The 19,355-nt window shown below is 42.4% G+C and overlaps 1 protein-coding gene across 7 annotated transcripts in view; it reads left to right on the forward strand.

Moving 5' to 3' along the window:
- Nucleotides 1–19,355, forward strand: part of NAV3 (neuron navigator 3) — a 617,057-nt gene that overhangs the window by 412,944 nt on the left and 184,758 nt on the right. The window lies entirely within an intron of this gene.

The raw sequence follows: 19,355 nt of genomic DNA on the forward strand, positions 1-19,355 counted from the left end.
TATCTGTTGAAGCAATATTTAGGGAAAAGTGGGACACTGAAAACCCTTCAGATGAAGTTATTCTAATGTCACCCTTGTCATTCTGCAGTGAACAGAGCCTGCACAAGCTAGGATTTCAAATCATTATTGTTCTCAGGATCAAGTCGAATGCTGTCAGAGGATCCTGAAAACTCTAATATGTCAGTTTCATACATTGATGAATTTGGGAACATAGCTCCTGGAGCTGCAGTGTTAATATTATGCAGTTCTACAAATCACATTCAAATATGAAGGCTCATAAACTCATACTGGCTGTTTGTCTCTTTTGCAGTGTATTGCCAACAACCCTTTCTTCTACTGAGAAATGTATTTTTGCTTGGTTTGCAAAACTGTTTTCACTCAAAGACTCTTAATTTAGCAATCCTCTGAAAATGAAGGCTTTCTCCAAGGAGAGAGTGTAACCAACTCAACCAAATTACCTTGTATCTAACCCAGCACTTAATTATTAATTATTATTATCATTATTGTTGTGTAATTCTATGGGCATCATGGCCAGGGACCTGTGGACCACAGACTACTGTAGAGAAGCAGCAAGGCACAGTGGATAGAGCCTGGGCCTGGGAGTCAGAAGGTAATAATAATAATAATGTTGGTATTTGTTAAGCGCTTACTATGTGCAGAGCACTGTTCTAAGTGCTGGGGGAGATACAGGGTCATCAGGTTGTCCCACGTGAGGCTCACAGTTAATCCCCGTTTTACAGATGAGGTCACTGAGGCACCAAGAAGTGAAGTGACTTGCCCACAGTCACACAGCTGACAAGTGGCAGAGCCGGGATTTGAACCCATGAAGGTATTGTGTTCTCATCCCGGATCTGCCACTTGTCTGCTGTATGACTTTAGGCAAGTCGCTTCACTTTTTTGTACCTCAGTTACCTCATCTGTAAAATGGGGATTGGGACCGTGAGCCCCATGTGGGACAGTTGCTGTGTCCAACCTAATTTGCTTGTATCTGCCCCAGAGCTTAGTACATATTTGGCACATAGTAAGTGTTTAACAAATAACACAATTATTATTATTATTATTCCTATTACAGCAGTAGGCTAACAGGAATGTGTTTCCTACCTCTATAGATCCATCCATCCACATGTCTGTTCATCCAATACCTAGCAACCGTTCCTCAGTGACAACTCCCATTTCTCTGCTCCTGCTTCATGAGGAGGGATAAGCCAGGAGAGTTGCTCCATGGTGCCAATACATGAAGGAAATTTAATTAATGCCTCAGATAGCAGTCAGTATTTGATGCTGAGCCAATCAGAGGGAAGAATTGGGAAGGAATTAGAGGGGACATGGGAAGACCTTCAGTCTTTTAGAGGTGTGAAGTTCTGAGGAATGTGTGTGGGAGAGCAGGGCACAGGGAGAACTTGTTGCTGTGACCCTCAGCAAACACAAGGCACAGAGAAGGATTGGAGATGACCCCAAGTGAAGATTAGGACCCCCTGAAGTTTTGGGATCAAACAGCTAGAATGACAGAGGTCCCTGCCCCTGAATAGGAAAAGTGTTTACAGGGAGACCCTGGTTTTTGAAGCACTTGGAGAGGGCAAGATTAGGAGTAACTGAAAAATTGAATAAGCTTGTTTTAGTTTTCAAAACAAAGATAATAGAAAGAAAAGACCTTATTGACAATTATATCAGAACAATCTTGATGGATTAATTAGCATAAATGATTTAAACAGAACTACAGTGGTATTGTTACCTGGAGAAATGAAGGTAATTAGCAAAAGCTGAACTAGCCAGCAACATCAAGGCAGTTGTCAGAACCTTTTCAACTGGGATGTGGGTGCTGGGGGGTGGGGGGGGCAGGGCATGAAGGAGTCCTTCTGGTCTTGGGGAGGCCTTGTGAGCTAGGACCCCCATGGCTCATCAGCCTAATTATTAAGTCACCAAAGAAGGGGGTGGGTCCTTGAGTCTGGGGGTACCCTGAGAGCACAGGATACAAGTCTCAGAACATCTTCAGCAAAGCTGAAGAATGTCCTGGAGAACATTAGAGTTAGAGTTAGGAAAAGGCAGATGGAACCCGACTTCTGTGATTTTTGTCCCCACATTAAGACTACTATTAAATGTTATTGAGATATTGGATCTTGGTGTCTGCTTGAAGCAAGACAGGAGGAGAAGCTTCAGGTGCTGAGAAGAAGAACCATTGGCTTAGTGGATAGAGCATGAGCCTTGGTGTTAAAAGGAACTGGGGTCTATTCCCTGTTCTACTACTTGTGTACTGGGTGACTTTGGGTGAGTCATTTCACTTTTCTGTGCCTCAGTTCCCTCATCTGTAAAACGAGGATCAACTGCATCCAACCTGATTACCTTGCATCTACCCCAGCATTTAGAACAGTACCTGGCACATAGTAGGTGCTTAACAAGTACCATTATTATTATTATTGCTAATAATAATAATAACAAATATTTTTTTAAAAGAAAAACAGACCTGGGAAGCCATGGGTGGGAATGCTTTCGCCTATAGCCATCCCCCAAGAAGTACTCATTGATTCCCTTGCCTTTGGGGAGATGTCTGGGCTTAGGGATGGGGGTCCCAGTGGTAGGGGTGTCAGAAACCTGGGGTACACTCAGCAGGGATCCTTAACCTGTCGATGACGAGAAGCAAAGAAATGGAGGACTTTAGGGTCCAGGGAAACCAAGAGGAGTGTAGTACTCCTAAAGTGACACTAGTTGCTATTTCAGCCAGAATTTCCGGCTCGCTCCCTTGACATCACCCTCCAAAATTGGGCATTCCCCTAATAGTGCACCTCCCATTTTACTCACTTTGCTTCTCATTGACGTGCCCTCCATTTCACTCTGTCTGATGATACACCTCCCTCATTTTCCCAAGGCTACCCCTCTGATGGTGACTCCGTATTTCCCTACCCTTGCATCCTTTCTATTTTCCCATTTCACCAATGCTGATGGCATCCCCCATTCTGCATTTTTGCCCTCTGATTTGTCTACTCTCCATTTCCCTTGATGCTGCGATCTACGAAAATTTCATCCCTTGCTTACTCTCTAAAGCTGACCCTGGACTGTTTTAGGTTTCAGAGTCAGTAGGAGGAGACTACTGACAAACCTGTATAATATAAATGCTGTTTAAATGTAGTTAGACCTGTTTCTCCAAAACAAGGGAAGAGTAGTGAGGTTGGAGCCGTTTATCAATTTCCACCAGGCCCATATCCATCAGGCAACATTGTTGGATTTGAAAATGACTCATGGATATTGGCAAGCCACTTCTCCAAAACCCGGGGTTCTCTCTGACAGCTCAGGTCAGGGTACTTCTCTGGGAAGAGTTGATGGGGCTTTTCAGCCTTTGCTTTCTTTTTTTGTATCGATGTTGCAGATTTGCCTGCTTTCCTATGTAGTTTGACATTCTCTGCCTGTCATTCTCACACTCACTACCAACAAGATGGTATGACCTAGGAAAGCATGTAGGGATCGTGTCAACCAACTCTGTTGTACTGCACTCTCCCCAAGTGTTTAGTACAGTGGTCTCCACAAAGTAAGAGCTGAATAAATACCATTGTTGCTTCTTCCTCAAAGAAAACATTCTGCAGAGTTGTAAATAGACATTTTAATTTGGCCATCAGCACATTCCATCTCTATTTTTGTTTTCCTCATTTTACCAATGCATATTTATTTAACAACATTGTTATCATTTATCTTACATTTATTTTGAAGTGTGAATATTGATGTTGACACCATGGATTCCACAAGAGCGATTCTGGTATTTCTTATAGAAATGTTACTGACATATTTGGCTGCAGTTAGAAAATGATTTTTAACGTGAATAACAGATCCTACAACAAATTAACATATGGTTAAATTCACTGATTTTGTTACCCTTGAGAGTTGGCCAGGGATAGCTAAAGTGAGATATTCCAGACATTCAGAAAGAAATCTGTAAATATTTCCTTGAGGGCAAAGATTATTTCTTCTAGCTCTATTTGAACTCTCCAAAGTGCTTAGTTCTGAGCTCTGCATACAGGAGATGCTCAATAAATATCGTTGATTGATTATTCAGTATGCTAGCCTAGACAAACCTAAGTCAAGCCCCAACAAAATTCCAAACCATTGCTCTTTCAGTTAGTCAGCCAGTCAAGTGTATTTATTGAGAGCTTACTGTGTGAAGAGCCCTGTAATAAGTGCTTGGGAGAGTACAATATAACAGTAAACAGAGCCATTCCTTGCCCACGGCGAGCATACTGTCTAGAGGGGAAGACAAACATTAATATAAATAAATGAATTACAGATATGTACATAAGTACTGTGGGGCTGGGAGGGGGGATGTATAAATGGAGCAAATCAGGGTGATGCAGGAGGGAGTGGGAGTATAGGAAAGGAGGGCTTAGTAGGGAATTCATGCATTCAATCATATTTATTGAGTGCTTACCATGTGCAGAGCACTTGCCAAGCACTTCGGAGAATACAATGTAACAAGGCCTCTTGAACATCCTGGTTCTGCCACATATCTGACCTTGGGCAAGTCACATCACTCCTCTGAGCCTCAATTGCCTCATCTGAAAAATGAGGATTAAGAGTGTGAGCCCTATGTGGGACAGGAACTGTGTCCAATGTGTATCTACCCCAGCATTTAGAACAGTGCTTGGCACATAGTAAGCACTGTACCATAATTATTACTATTAAGAAAAACATCTGTGGTAACTGCCAACATCCCTCCAACTGGGGCGGGCGGGGTTGGTGGGGACGTGTCGTTGTTTCCAACATGCTCCCTGTGCACCACGGTGGGGGTAAAAGCTGCTGCTTGGCGTTCTCAGCATATCCTCCACCAGACAGCCTGCCAGGCTGCCTCCCTCGGAACTGGCACCAGCTCTCCTTCACACCATCGAGGAGACTCCATTTCAACCTGCCCTCCACCACTGTGATGGGAAAGAGAATAATACCCACAGCAAAGCCCTCCACAAAAACCCTGGGAAGACTGGGGACTGCCATAGCAGTTGGTGTGGCTATGGGTGCCCCTTGGTCTCTGAGCCATGAGGAGGTGGAAATTCTGCTCCCCTAGTCAGTCATATTTATTAAGGACTTACTGTGTGCAGAACACTGTAATAAGCACTTAGGAAAGTACAGTATAACAATAAACAAACACATTCCCTGTGCACAAGGAGCTTACCACCTAGAGGGACAAGCTTACAGTCTATACTCTACCCATAGCACCCTACTGATTTTGTTTTCATTTTGTGAATTTGTCAGTGTTGTGTTGTAATATATCATCACTCCTGAAGTGCCTGTCTCCAAGTTCTTCTCTCCATTTATACCCTTTAGACTGTGAGCCCCCCAAGGGACAGAGACCATGTCTACGCATTCTCTCAGAGTATCCTCTCCTAGTGCTTAGTGTAGGACTCTGCATTGGGTAAGCACTTAATAAATACTATCACTACTACTATTACACTCAACCCTCAAGAATCTATGTGGTTCTTAACATGATTCGATACCATCTCTGAATAATATAAATGGTTTTGCTCATCACAAAGAAGGAATCTTACTAGGATGGCAAGAATGCAACAATGAAGCCTCCCATTGTAAAGGAGAAGGCTCTTGAAAAATAGGAAAATGGCTAAAATAAGGAGGTAAGGACTTAAATCTGACCACTTAAAATAACTTGTGTAGTCAATTCCACATAAAATGCTTCAGCATCTAACAACATTCCCTCAGACATCTACAAGGCAAGACAAGTACCTAATCCTCAGGTGTTTGTATGAGGTTCTGAACAAGCTGTTCTTCAGCAAAACAAACTGAAGAATTTCAAAGACACCATGAGGAGGAGAGAAAACTGATTAGAAAAAAATGAGCAGGATATTTCATTGGTTTCCACTTCCAGCAGGATTATAACTGGGACCCTTCTGGACATGACCCTGAAGAATATAATTAATCAAGTTCCATCTGAATAGACTTTGCAGCTCATCAGATTGAGGACAAAAATCTTTTGCGTTGTATTGACAGATTTTACAATAACACTCAAATCATCAACATATCTGAGTTCTGGCAAGTAGTAGGTATATTTGTCTGCTTGGAGATTACCATGACTAATAAGCTAGTTCATGCCCTTTTTGTCCAGCATTTAAGTACTTACTATGTGCCAGGCACTGAACAAATCAATGGGTTTGATACAAGCTAACAATAATAATAATAATAGTGATAATAATGGTATTTGTTAAGCGCTTACTATGTGCCAACCACTGTTCTAAGCTCTGGGGTAGATACAAGGTAATCAAGTTGTCCCACACGGGGCTCACAGTCTTATTCCGCATTTTACAGATGAGGTAAGTGAGGTATTGAGAAGCTAAGTGGCTAGCCCATAGTCAGACAACAGACAAGTGGTGGAGCAGGGATTAGAACCCACATCCTTCAGGCTCCTATGATTTCTCCACAAAGCCACTCTGCTTCTCACGATGGCATGGACTATCAAATACCAGTTGAAAGGACCTTGCTTGATCCAGTCCTCATCATTACTGGAATAAATCTGCCCAAGCACAGTATTGTTCAACCTATTCTTTGCAGCTCTACATGGGGCTACTATGGGGCCTAGAATGTGGTGTCTGATTATTTTAACCTCTGTAAAGCAGCAAGAATCATCAGTCAATGGATTAATGGTTATTATTCAGTTCTTACTGTGTGCAGAGCACCATACTAATCACTTGAGAGAGCACAATGCGGCAGAGATGGTAGAAACATTTTTAGTCTACAGGGAACTTACAGTCTTCAGGACCATAAATTCAGCTGTCAATCTGGTTATGACAATCCCTCTCCTTAAAAGCCTTTATTGGTTCCATGTTTTCTGTAACATCAAATTAAAGCTCTAGATAATGGACTCTGCAGCTCATTTCTCTCCTTACCTAGCAGCTTGCATCTCCTGCCACAGCCCTGAAGTGTGTTCTGTTCCTTTCAGTTGAAACTGATTAGGATAACAACTCACTCCACACTTGTCCACATTACCTTTCACCACTGCCCTCTGCCTGAAATGTTCTCCCCACTGTCACCAAATCGCATCCCTTTCTTCTGTCAAAACTTTTTCTTCTCCCAAAAAAGAGACTTCCCCTAAAGACATTGCTGCACTCCATTATGTTAAATACTAGGTATAAACTTATTTTATTGATCCATCATCATTATCGAGCTTCTATTTAGTTTTCCTCTTCATAAAATATAATGAACTATGTGTACAGTGCACTATATTAGTCTTTACACTCCTGTTTTTATCCCATTAGCACTTTACATCAGATTTCTGGCTCCTCAGTGACAGGGACCATCCTTTATAATTTCCCTTAGTGCTTTGTTCAAAGAAGGTGCTCAATTGACACAAAAAAAATCATATCCCCCAATTTTAGCCAGGAAAGATCTCTTCCACTTCTCCATAAATCTTTCTTTTTGAACACAGCAGGGCCCACTGCTGTTAACGACCATTAATTTGCTTTCAGGAGTGCATGTTCCATCTCTGATTCTGCAGTTCAAAAGTTTCTCTGAAGTCTCGTTTTCTAACATAGTCTCTTGGGGCTCAGGAAATATGAAGTACACAATATCATTAATGAATGCTGATATTTTAGTTTTTTTCAATTCTTTGGGGTCTTATCCCAAAGAAAACACATCCTCCACATTTTCAGCATTCAGGTGCCTTTTTTAAAAAATTGGAAAAACTAAGGTTTATTACCTTGGTGGTTAAGGCACATTCTTATGCTGTTTTCTGATTCCTTTCAGAAGCTTGAAATATGTCCTGATTTTTGGCATTGTGAAATGCTTCCTAAAAGACCTCCAAATCCCCTGAATTTAGGCTCATTTAAAAAAAAGAATAAAGAAAAAAAGATGAAACTAAGCGTTTCTTTTTAAGGGACTCTCAGTGGGTGGAGAGTGTCAAGCTCCATATTTTCTGCCTTTCTTTTTTTTTTAGTTTCCACTCTTGTATTTGATTTGTGCTTTTCAGCACATGGATCTGCCTACTTCAGCTGCCGGCAGCTACCAGGAATTAGTCTGTCATTCCTAGCTCGTGACTTAGGTGGGAGTCGGGAAGGTGTAGAAATCTCAGTGTGTGGCAGGGTTAATATTTAGCATCACTTTCAGGTTCAGTTGTGTTTGGAAACCTGTGGCCTTCGAAACTGGACCGAAGCTCCCGTTTCCCCGTTGTAATTTACCAGGATGTTTGCTGCCATGGCAGCCACTGCAGTAGCAGGGAAGAGTCATAGATCTGGGAATGCAGGTTGAATACTAAAATGTGAGGAGGCTTTAGCAGGGAGCTCTGCTTCACTGGTTAATTTCAGCTCATATTGAGCTCTGACGTGGAAGCTGTGCATGCAGCACCGTGTCAGACCAAGTAAAGAGCTCTAGACTGGAATCGGTCATGAGCTGGTGGGAGAATAAAAACACAAGAAAGCACTTTTGCTGTGACAGTGGGGACGTCGAGGGAAATGTGGATAGAGCACTCCAGTGAACTTGATGTCTGGAAAACGTCGCCTGCACGGGGCTGGAGCCGAGTATCTGCTCAACTCTCTTCAGTTGGAGAAAAATCAAAGAAATCGGTTGTGAGTACTACAGAGTGATGCAGTTCAGTCCATATGCAAAGTGGCCAATATGCCTGTCCTCCTTCTTCCCGGCATGTGATAAGGATGACTTTGACCTGGGTTTTCGTGGAGAGGGAATCCCGTAAGTACAGCGCTCGGATTGCCCACGGTCAGCGATGGAATTCTGAGCTCCAGAGGAGGAAGATAGTGTGAAATCTGTTTGGCACGAGAAATCTTGGGAAAAATCATGCAGCGACCTGCTGGGCTCTCTGTGTTTAAGAGCAAGGAAGTGAGACGAGGTGCTGCCAGTCTCCAGAAACAAAAGTCTTTGACCAATCTTGTGCTCAGCGGTGAAGCGGAAAACAGACCATCCGTTCGCAAAACAAACTGGTTTGGAAATGCAGCGAAGACCAGCCAGAGAGCATCCGACTTCGAAGGAAGAAACCCACTATCCAAGGTTCTGTCACAGTCTGTGCAGAATCTATATCGCTCCAGTGGTCCAGCAGTTCAGGACAGGGCAGATAGCCTGCCTTCTGGTGGCCGCCTGTCAAGTGGTAGACCAGCTGAGAAACGTTCTTCTGAGAAGGTTTTTGATGTGGACCATGAAGCCGGCCGATGGGATGAAGAAACTGTTGTGTCTTATGATCCAAAGTTCACCAGAAAGAGCTGGGCAGAGGAAGAAGAAGAAAGCTGCTTACGTGAAGGAACTGCTCACCTCGATGAGGATGTTATACTTACAATGTTGGGGGATCTGGAACAAGTACTTTACACTGACATGTTAGGTGAGTAATATTGGCTTTGGGATGGGAAGACAATGACATAGCAGCAACTGTTCGTGAGTTGTATTTGTGCATTCAGCAAGACTACTGAGAGGTGACCTCTAATTTACCTAAAGTCAAATTTGTGTACCATTCTGACTCACTTTTTTAGTTCCTCCACCCATGAGACACAAAAACTAATTTCCAAATTCTTTTGAGGACAGAAAAGTGGGAAATATGAGTTTAAATGATCAATTGTATCTTCTGAGGGTGCAGATGGTTACAAGTAGAGCAGAGCTATAAATATTTCTATTAAAAAAAACTTGATTACTATGTAAATAATTTCCCTCTTACTAACTAAAATCACCTACTTATGGATCCTTAATGATATATGTCTTTTTATTTAGGAACAATAACATGTCTTACTTATGCCCCTTCCCCACACATTTTCCCCCTCATCCCTGCAGGTAATCTCATTCATAAACATGGGAAGGCAAAATCATTATGGATGGTGAGGCTCTAAAGGCTAATTACACCAATTGTGATGCACGATAATAGGCATTTAAAATTCATAATCAGAGTGTCCCAGCTTCTTAATAGCATGCTAAGAGCTGATCTGAATGATTTTTCTCATTTACGGAACATACTGGTAACCCACACAGACATGGGCTATGTCGACATCTGGTCAGGAAGTGTTCTCAGAAGGGCACGGTTTAGACATTTTGAGGAATTATGTCTGTGAGTGGTTGAGTAGTTCACATACTTTGCACTAGGATGACTGACTTATTCATTCCACCTTCCCTTTCCCCTTGCAACAGGGGTGTTCTGATACAGATTTACTGTTCTAGGATATGAACAGTGATGATAATTTGCGGGTTCAATATTCTTTATACAAAGCATGTAATTCAGAGATACTTGGATACTGTGGCTAAAAGCGTCTTGAATTTCATGTTGTCAGATGAACCAGTTTTATCATCCATCTGCCAATCCAAAGGTTATATTTATTAAATGTATAGACCTATATATCAAGGTAAAGTGCACTTTTATCCTGGGTATCCTGATAAAGACGTTTACCCTGTCTAACCTGTAGTTTTCACTGTGCCAGTGACAAGCACACAGTGGATGTTTAAGGTTTACTGAAGCTTTGTTGATTTTTGTTCCTTTTGGGGAATCAGTCAATCAACCAATGGTATTTATTGAGTCCTTACAGTGTGCAGAGCACTGTACTAAGCTGTTGTACAAGAGTTGCAAGATATGTTCCCTGCCAACAGTGAGCTTGCAATCTAGAGGAAACAACATAATCACTTTCACTGCCTTTTAACTGCTTGCCTAAACAGCGCTTTCTTGATTTGTGAATCATAACCTTTCACACAGAGGATTCTAGGAAAATCAGAAATCTTTGGAAAGAGCTGCCAAAGGCAAAATACCTGGTGTACAATGAAGAGAAAGATGATTCAGCTTTCAGGTGCATTGACTTTAAAGGACTGCACTTTTGAGTGATGTCTGAATAGCTGAGTTATGACTGCATCTAGATTAACTAGAGATTACAGTTGCCTAAGATTATCAACATCGGGCTATATGTGAATGGTTGTTTCTGTTAAACATCCTCCAACTCGGGAAGAATGAGCTCCATAAAGGGAGATCTAGTCTGACATTTTACATTTCCTCCTCAACTCCCTGGGGATAGAAGAGCAAAGAAATGAAAATCTTTCTTCTCAAGAACAACCCAATTTATTTTGTAAAGTACAGCTATTTTAGCATAATTTTCTAGCAGTTGTCTAAGTGTTGGCCAGCCACCGTACAAGATTTTGAAACGAAACAATATCATTTGGCAGAACCTTCTAAATAGCCTTGTTTTTAGAACATGCCGAGGGTTTATTACAAAACCTTCTTTCTATATGCAGATCTTTGGGTCTTACAGCCAAGAAAGAGACTAGAATAAGAAGCCAAGGAGTATATTCCCTCTGACTCAGAGATAATGCTTTCTACCTTCTGTAAGGTGTGCAATTTCTCTCCTTTAGCTGAGGTTTAGCTCTCAAAGCCAGCATACTCAAGTACTATAGAGAGCCTAGGAGATTGTTACAAGTAGAAATAAAGCTGATACAATGGGATAAATATTTCACTCTAAAAGCCATTCTCTGTTGAATATGTGACGTTGACCTAACTCCCAGCATCCTGGGATTCTATTCTCTATGCCATATGTTCAGTTCAGGTTTGGACTTAAAATGGCTTCTAAGAGCCAGGCTTGATGAGCACTGTTGAAGTTTAAATCCATCCTCCCATGTGTTCTGTTTCTCTCTTTAAATTTACTACAAACATATATTTATGTGGCAATTAATATGGCTTTTCATCAAAGCTGTGAGCATTCTGCAAGAAGTTTTTGAAACCCCAAACCAGTTGACTTCTCATATCTATAATACTTGACAAAAGACTAAGATGATTTCCCAAGTTAGGTCACTTTGGAAACAAAAAGATTTTTATTTAGGTTCCACATACTACAATCTCCATAGAATCAACAAGATTTCCTAAATATTGGAACATATATGTAAGAAATGGCAATTCCTGTTAGGTCTATCAGAAAAGTGAAAGCCTGACACATTACTCCAATGCAGGGTCTGCACTGATTGAATTTGATAATTGGCATAAAGCCTCCAAATTGAAATATCAGTCTGATATTCAGTCAGTCTTATTTAGCTGGCCCTTACTGGATACAGAGCAATATACTAAGCACTTAGGACTGAGAGTACAATATAACAGAGTTGACAGACAATTTCCCTGCCAACCAGAAGCTTAGACTCTAGAGGAATATAGTATTTGTTGAGTGGTTACTCTGAGCAGAGCAGAGCATTGTATTAAAGTGCTTGGGAGAATATAGTATAATTGGTAGGCAAAATCTGTATCTCTTGGACCTTACAATTTAGTGGGGGCGACATATACTATCTTGGGCAGTAGCTAGTGAGTATAATAGTAATGATAATAATAATGATGAGGATATTTGTTAAGCACTTACTTTGCCAAGCACTGTTCTAAACACTGGGGTGCGGGGGAGGGGAATACAAGATAATCAGGCTGTCCCAAGTGGGGCTCACAGTCTTAATCCCCATTTTACAGTTGAGGTAACTGAGGCCCAGAGAAGTTCAGTGACTTGCCCAAAGTCACACAGCTGACAAGTGGCAGAGTTGGGATTAGAACCCGTGACCTCTGACTTCCAAGCCTGGGTTCTTTCCACTGAGCCACACTGCTTCTCATAAGTGTGGAAGGCAATCTATATCTTCTCCCATGTTCTCTCCCCCTCTCTTCAGGCTCGTATCTCCTCCTGCTTCCAGGACGTCTCCACCTGGAAGTCTGCCTGCCACCTAAAACTCAACATGTCCAAAACTGAGCTCCTTATCTTGCCTCCAAGCCCTGTCCTCTTCCTGACTTCCTGTCACTGTGGATGGTACAACCATCCTTCCCATCTTCCAAGCCCGCAACCTTGGGGTCATCCTTGACTCAGCTCTCTCATTCACCCCACACATCCAATCCATCACCATTGCCTGCCAGTCTCACCTTTACAATATCGCCAAGATCTGCCCTTTCCTCTCCATCCGAACGGCTATTTTAGTTGTACAAGCTCTCATAATATTCCGGCTGGATTATTGTGTCAGCCTTCTCTTTGATCTCCCTTCCTCCTGTCTCTCCCCGCTCCAGTCTATTCTTCATTCTGCTGCCCGGATCATCTTCCTACAGAAACGCTCTGGGCATGTCACTCCCCTCCTTAAAAACCTCCAGTGGTTGCCTATCAAGCTCAGTACGAAACAAAAACTTCTCACTCTAGGGTTCAAGGCTCTCTATCACCTTGCCCCCTCCTACCTCACTTCCCTTCTCTCTTTCTGCTGCCCACCACACACGCTCCGCTCTTCTGCTGCTCACCTCCTCACTGTCCCCCATTCAAGCCTATCCCGCCATCGACCCCTGGCCCACGTCTTACAGCTGTCCTGGAATGCCCTCCCTCCTCACCTCCGCCAAACGAACTCTCTTCCCCTCTTCAAAGCCCTACTGAGAGCTCACTTCCTCCAAGAGCTCTTCCCAGATTGAGCTTCCCCTTTTCCCTCTGCTCCCTCCGCTTCCCCTTCACCTCCCCTCAGCTAAGCCCCCTTTCCCCCTTTTCCCTCTGCTCCTCCCCCTCTCCCTTTCCCTCCCCTCAGCACTGTGCTCATTTGTATATATTTTTATTACCCTATTTATTTTGTTAATGAGGTGTACATCCCCTTGATTCTATGTATCGTGACTATGTTGTCTTGTTTTTGTCTGTCTCCCCTGATTAGATTGTAAGCCCATCACTGGACAGGGATTGTCCCTATCTGTTCCCGAATTGTACATTCCAAGTGCTTAGTACAGTGGTCTGCACATAGAAAGTGCTCAATAAATATGAATGAATGAATGAATGAATGAATGAATGAATGACTCTGCTACAAGTCAGAACTCATCTGTGCAGGGCAGCAGCAGCATGGGAAAGAGTGGCGGGTGGAGACTCAAGTTTACAACGTGGAGGAAGGCAATGGTAACCACTTCTGTATTTTTACCAAGAAAATTCTGTGGTTACACTTCCAGAATGATTACAGATGGAGGTGGGGCATTCTGGGGGAGATGTGTCTATGGAGTCACTATGGGTCCGAGATGACTTGACAGCATAAGACAAGCCAAGACAGTTACTAAATAAATTACAGCTAGAGGTAGTAGCAGAGTCTAAGCGAATGTACATAAGTGCTGTGGAGATGGGGGGTGGGGGTGGAGTGATAGCAAATTGAAGATTTAAATTAAAGTGAGGACTGCAGAATGTAAAAGTTGAATCAGCTAATGGAGATAGAAGAAACAGAGTTTAAGAATATTTACATTTAAATGCTGTGGACGTGGGGTGAATACCCTAGGTCCACAAGGGGTGGAGACTCAAGTTCATAGCTGATGCTGCAAGGAGGGAACTAAGGCGGGAAGTCTTCCGGGAAGAGATGTGATTTTAGTGGGGATTGAAGATGAAGAGGGTGATCCATCAATGGTATTTCAATCAGTGATATTGATTAAAATAAATACCATATGCAGAACACTTGTGTACAGAACACTGTATGAGTAGTTGGGAGAGTACAATACATCATTGGTATTATTAATATCATCAATACCATTATTACATTTTTTAAGCACTAACTATGTGTCAAGCACTGCCCTAAGCACTGGGGTAGATACAGTTTAATTATGTTGAACACCTTCCCTGTCCCTCTTGGGGCTCACATTCTAGGTAGGAGAAAGAATAGGTATTTAATCCCTGTTTAATAGCTATTTAACATGCATTTATAGTTGAGGAAACTGAGACAAAGAGAGGATCAGTGATTTCCCCAAGGTCACATACCAAGCACCTGGCAGAGCGAGGATTAGAACCCCATTCCCTGGGTTGGGAGACGTGTTCACTGCCCACAAGAAACTCAAACTCTAAAGGGGCCTACAGTTTGTTAAGTGCTGGGAGTGCAGCAGTTGATGGTTGGGGTATTTCTTTTCTGAAGTTCTACCAACAATTTGCTGCTTAAAACACATGTCCTGTAATTTTAGAGAAGCAGCGTGGCGCAGTGGAAAGAGCACGGACTTGGGATTCAGCGGTCATGGGTTCTAATCCGAGCTCCGCCTCTTGTCTGCTCTGTGACTTTGGGCAAGTCACTGAACTTCTCTGGGCCTCAGTTACCTCATCTGTAAAATGGGGATTAAGACTGTGAGCCCTAAGTTGAACAACCTGATCACCTTGTATCCCCCCAGCACTTAGAACAGTGCTTTGCACATAGTTTGTGGGCTGGGTTGTAATAACAGAGAAGCAAGATTAAATACAGTGTGTCGAAGTCTACGGTCAGTAATTTCTGCTTGATATGGAAAGGGATGGCAACCGCTGGAGGCTTTTGAAGAATGGAGAGGCATTTTTTTAAACTGATCTCTGCATAAAAGTAAAGTATGGACTAAATAGAGGAAAGGCTGTGCTTGGTCCCAGCAAAGCCATTTAGGGAGCTGGATTTGTGACTCAGCTTTACCGACAGAACACACCATGATGTTCAGTATTATAGTAAGAAAGCACTTAGTAAAATATTTGTTAGCATGAACAAATCATTAATCATAAAGGATACTTCCTCCATTAAGACTTCCAACCCGGGGCCACGAGATTTCAAACACCATTCAGCCCTCAACCCAGGAGCAACGGGATCCAGAGGTGATGAAATTCCTCCTGCAGAAGGATGATCAGTCCAAATGTGAACGGAGACCAGCACAAGTGTCCTGGCTAAAAAGTCTCCTCCAGCCTGGGCTATCTCTGCTGTTTTTTCAGCTAATAGCATACACAGCAACAAGAGTCTTTCCCAGGATTTACCCTATAATTATCAACCATCTCATCGAGCTTTTTCTGCATTCTTGCCCTGATCTGCCAACCAAAGTTCCTTTGCGTTCTCACCTGGGATCCTGTAGTTGTGTCAGTAGTTATTTGGTTGATAACAGGAAGCTTTATATGCCAAAGAGCATCTTTTTTTAACAAGTTGTTTAACAGGCTGCAAACTTCACCCCTTCAATTAGCAAGTTGTTTATCATGGTGCATTCTGCATCCGTCAGGCTGGAGGTAAGGAGGAAAGTGAGCAGACTGATTACATAGTCTTTATAAATTATGATAAGTCCCTGGACCAGTGTAGGTTTTAGGTGGAGAGAACGGGGCAGATTCTGGAGATGTTAGGAAATTAGAACCCTCAGTAGATGGTGCCTGACAGAATATGCAAATGGAAGGCATGAGAAGACCAAGGATAATATCAATTTTGTGGGCTTGTGAGAAAGGGAGGAAAGCGTTGTTGTCAACAATGATGGGAAAGTTAAGGGTTTAGGAGGAACCATGAGAAGGTTAGTTTAAGACGTGCTTGAGGTGCCAATGGGACATAAAAATGATGTCTTGAAGGCAAGAGGAAATGTGAGATTGTAGAGAAGAAGAGAAATCAGGAATGGAGAAGTAGAAGAAGTAGTCATTCATTCATTCTATCATATTGAGCACTTACTGTGTGTAAAGCACTGCACTAAGCGCTTGGGAAGGTACTATACAACAGCAAACAGACATATTCCCTACCCTCAGTGAGCTCACAGTCTAGAGGGGAGACAGACTTCAAAATACATAATTCATTGTTGCTGAATGCTGCTTCCCTAGCCCTTAATACAGTGCTCTACACACAGTAAGTGCTCAATAAATATGATTGAATGAATGAATGATACAGATGGAAACTCCTTCAGCTAAATCCGATTTACAGATGTCCCTGGACGCCCTTATCAGATCTTCCTTCATTCGGTTAAAGGGGTCAATTTTTGGCGTGGTTATGAGCTGTGTCTTTTGAATAGTTCCCTCCTACAGAATATGCTTTATTAAAGCTTTAGTAAAATCCTCTCTTTCCCAGGCAATAGTGAGATTATTGTGGGACACAGAGATCGAGAGGCAGAGATAATGTTTCTAAGAAACAATGTAGCTTAGTGAGAAGCAACATGGCCTAGTGGCTAGAGCAAAGGGCTTAGTACAGTGCTCTGCACATAGAAAGCTCAATAAATGCGATTGAATGAATGAATGACTTGGGTTCTAATCTCATCTCCACTGCTTGTCTGCTGGGTGTTGTTGGGCAAGTCGCTTCATTTTACTGTACCTCAGTTATCTTATCTGTAAAATGGACATTAAGACTGTGAGCCCCATGTGGGATAAGGACTTTGTCCAACCTGATTATCTTTCATTGACCCCTACACTTAGTACAGTGTCTAATACATAGTAAGTGCTTAACAAATACTATTAAAAAACACATAGTATCCTCCAGCCTCAGTTCCACTGCTCCTTCCACCCCACTTCCTCAGGGAGGAAAGCTGCAGATGGGGACAGAGAGGAGGTTGATAATAATGATAAATGGTAACAATTATTATTATTATGGTATTTATTAAGAGCTTACTATGTGCAAGGCACTGTACTAGGCGCTGAGGTAGATACGAGGTGATTGGGTTGGACACAGTTTGTCCCACATGGGGCTCACAATCTTAATCCCCACTTTACAGATGAGGTAACCAAGGCACAGAGGAGTGAAGTGACTGGCCCAAAGTCACACAGCAGACAGGTGGCAAAGTCGGGATTGGAACCCATGACCTTCTGACTCCTAAGCCCATGATCTATCCACCATACCATGCTGTTTCTTAAGGATGGGCCTAAATGGGTAGAAGCTGGGTTCAGCAGCATAGGGGGATTTATTTATTATTTATTTTTAAAAGGATACTCCCGGTGGACAGTTTGCTCTCCACCCACAAAGCTCCCTCCCAGATGTGGAGAATCCCCGTGCACATGTGCAGTGTGTTGGGTCCCCTCTTGCAGAGCTTCCTGGAAAGTCCCACCTTCCCCTTCACCGCCACCAACCACTGGTCGGAGGATCCGGTAGCCTCATAAATTAAACTATGAAGACATTTGATCAGGAGCACCTATGAACAGGTTATTTATCAATTTTCTTGAAGGATTTCTCCTGAATAATGTGTCACAGAGCAAAACGTTCCAGTCCATCATGGAACACAAACACACTCACTCCTACCTTGCCACTCTCCACCTCTGCTGTCCTTTGCCATCCTGAGACCTAAACCTAAAAGAATCTCAGGGAGGGTGGAGCCAAGCTAAAGTCAAATCATTTTTAAACAAATCTCAAACCATTATTTCCCAACTACTCTTTGAACACCACCCTGTTGTTAAACAGAGCAGTAAATCAATGAATCAGCCTCTGGTTTCTATTTAAGCAAAGTATATACTAGGAGAAATACCCTTGGAAAGCACCCTTTCCAGCCATCCTGATCATTGTTGCTTTCAATCAATCAGTGGTATTTCTTGAAGGCTACTATGTACAGAGTTATGTACCTCAGAAGCAAGAAACATGATCCCTGTCTTCAAGGGGCTTACACATGGACATTTCTCTCAGAGGTGAATGTGCAATGAATGCTAACTATAATTCTCTTCAGCGCCATAGATAGCAAAGCCAATCAGGAAGCAAGCTGGTTGTCACTGTCTCTGAGCTGATCATCTTGTAGCTACCCCAGTACTTAATCCCCACTTTACAGATGAAAATCTGTAAAGTGGAGAAGCAGCGTGGCTCAGTGGAAAGAGCACGGGCTTTGGAGTCAGGGTTCATGAGTTCGAATCCCAGCTCTGCCACTTGTTGGCTGTGTGACTGTGGGCAAGTCACTTAACTTCTCCGTGCCTCAGTTCCCTCATCTGTAAAATGGGGATTAAGACTGTGAGCCCCACGTGGGACAACCTGATTCCCCTATGTCTACCCCAGCGCTTAGAACAGTGCTCGGCACATAGTAAGTGCTTAACAAATACCAACATTATTATTATTATTACTTAGTATAGTGCTTGGCACATAGTAAACACTTAACCATACCACACAGTTCCTGAAATCACTCCAGTTCACTTATTATAGGGGAAGCTCAGTCTAGCTCATTCACTGTCATATTTATTGAGTGCTTACTGTGTGCGAAGCTTGGGAGAGTACAGTATGACAACAGACACGTTCTTGCCCACAATGAGCTCACAGTGTATATTGCAGTTAAATGTCAAAGTCTTCTGATCCATAAATCATCTCCTTCCCTCTCTCCGCCTTAATTTGTTCATTTTTTTTTAATTTTGGAGGAAGAAAAACGAAAGTAAAGAAGAAAAAGAAAAATATATGAGCAGCTTTGATATCTTGTCTTTCAAATGGGACATAAGCACAAATCTTCAATTGTGCCATTTTCAGCCCTTATCTATCCAAACTGAAGAGTCCTAACCTTTTTGGTCCATTCTAATTCAGAATCTCTCCATTCCCTTTAACCTTCCATTTCTGTTGCATCCTTTCTAAGATATAGTGACCAGATTATTTGCAGTAGTTTAAATGGGAAGAGATTTTTAGATTGTCAAGACTCTGACCTCTATTTTGTTTTATAACCCTTTCCTGATGATGACCTTTTTAGTGGCTTTACTACTAATATAAGCCAAGGGAATAAAAGGTTCTAATTGTATACTCTTGCTTATAGCTCT

This window comes from Ornithorhynchus anatinus, chromosome 14 (assembly GCF_004115215.2).
Source record: "Ornithorhynchus anatinus isolate Pmale09 chromosome 14, mOrnAna1.pri.v4, whole genome shotgun sequence".
Taxonomy (NCBI): domain Eukaryota; kingdom Metazoa; phylum Chordata; class Mammalia; order Monotremata; family Ornithorhynchidae; genus Ornithorhynchus; species Ornithorhynchus anatinus.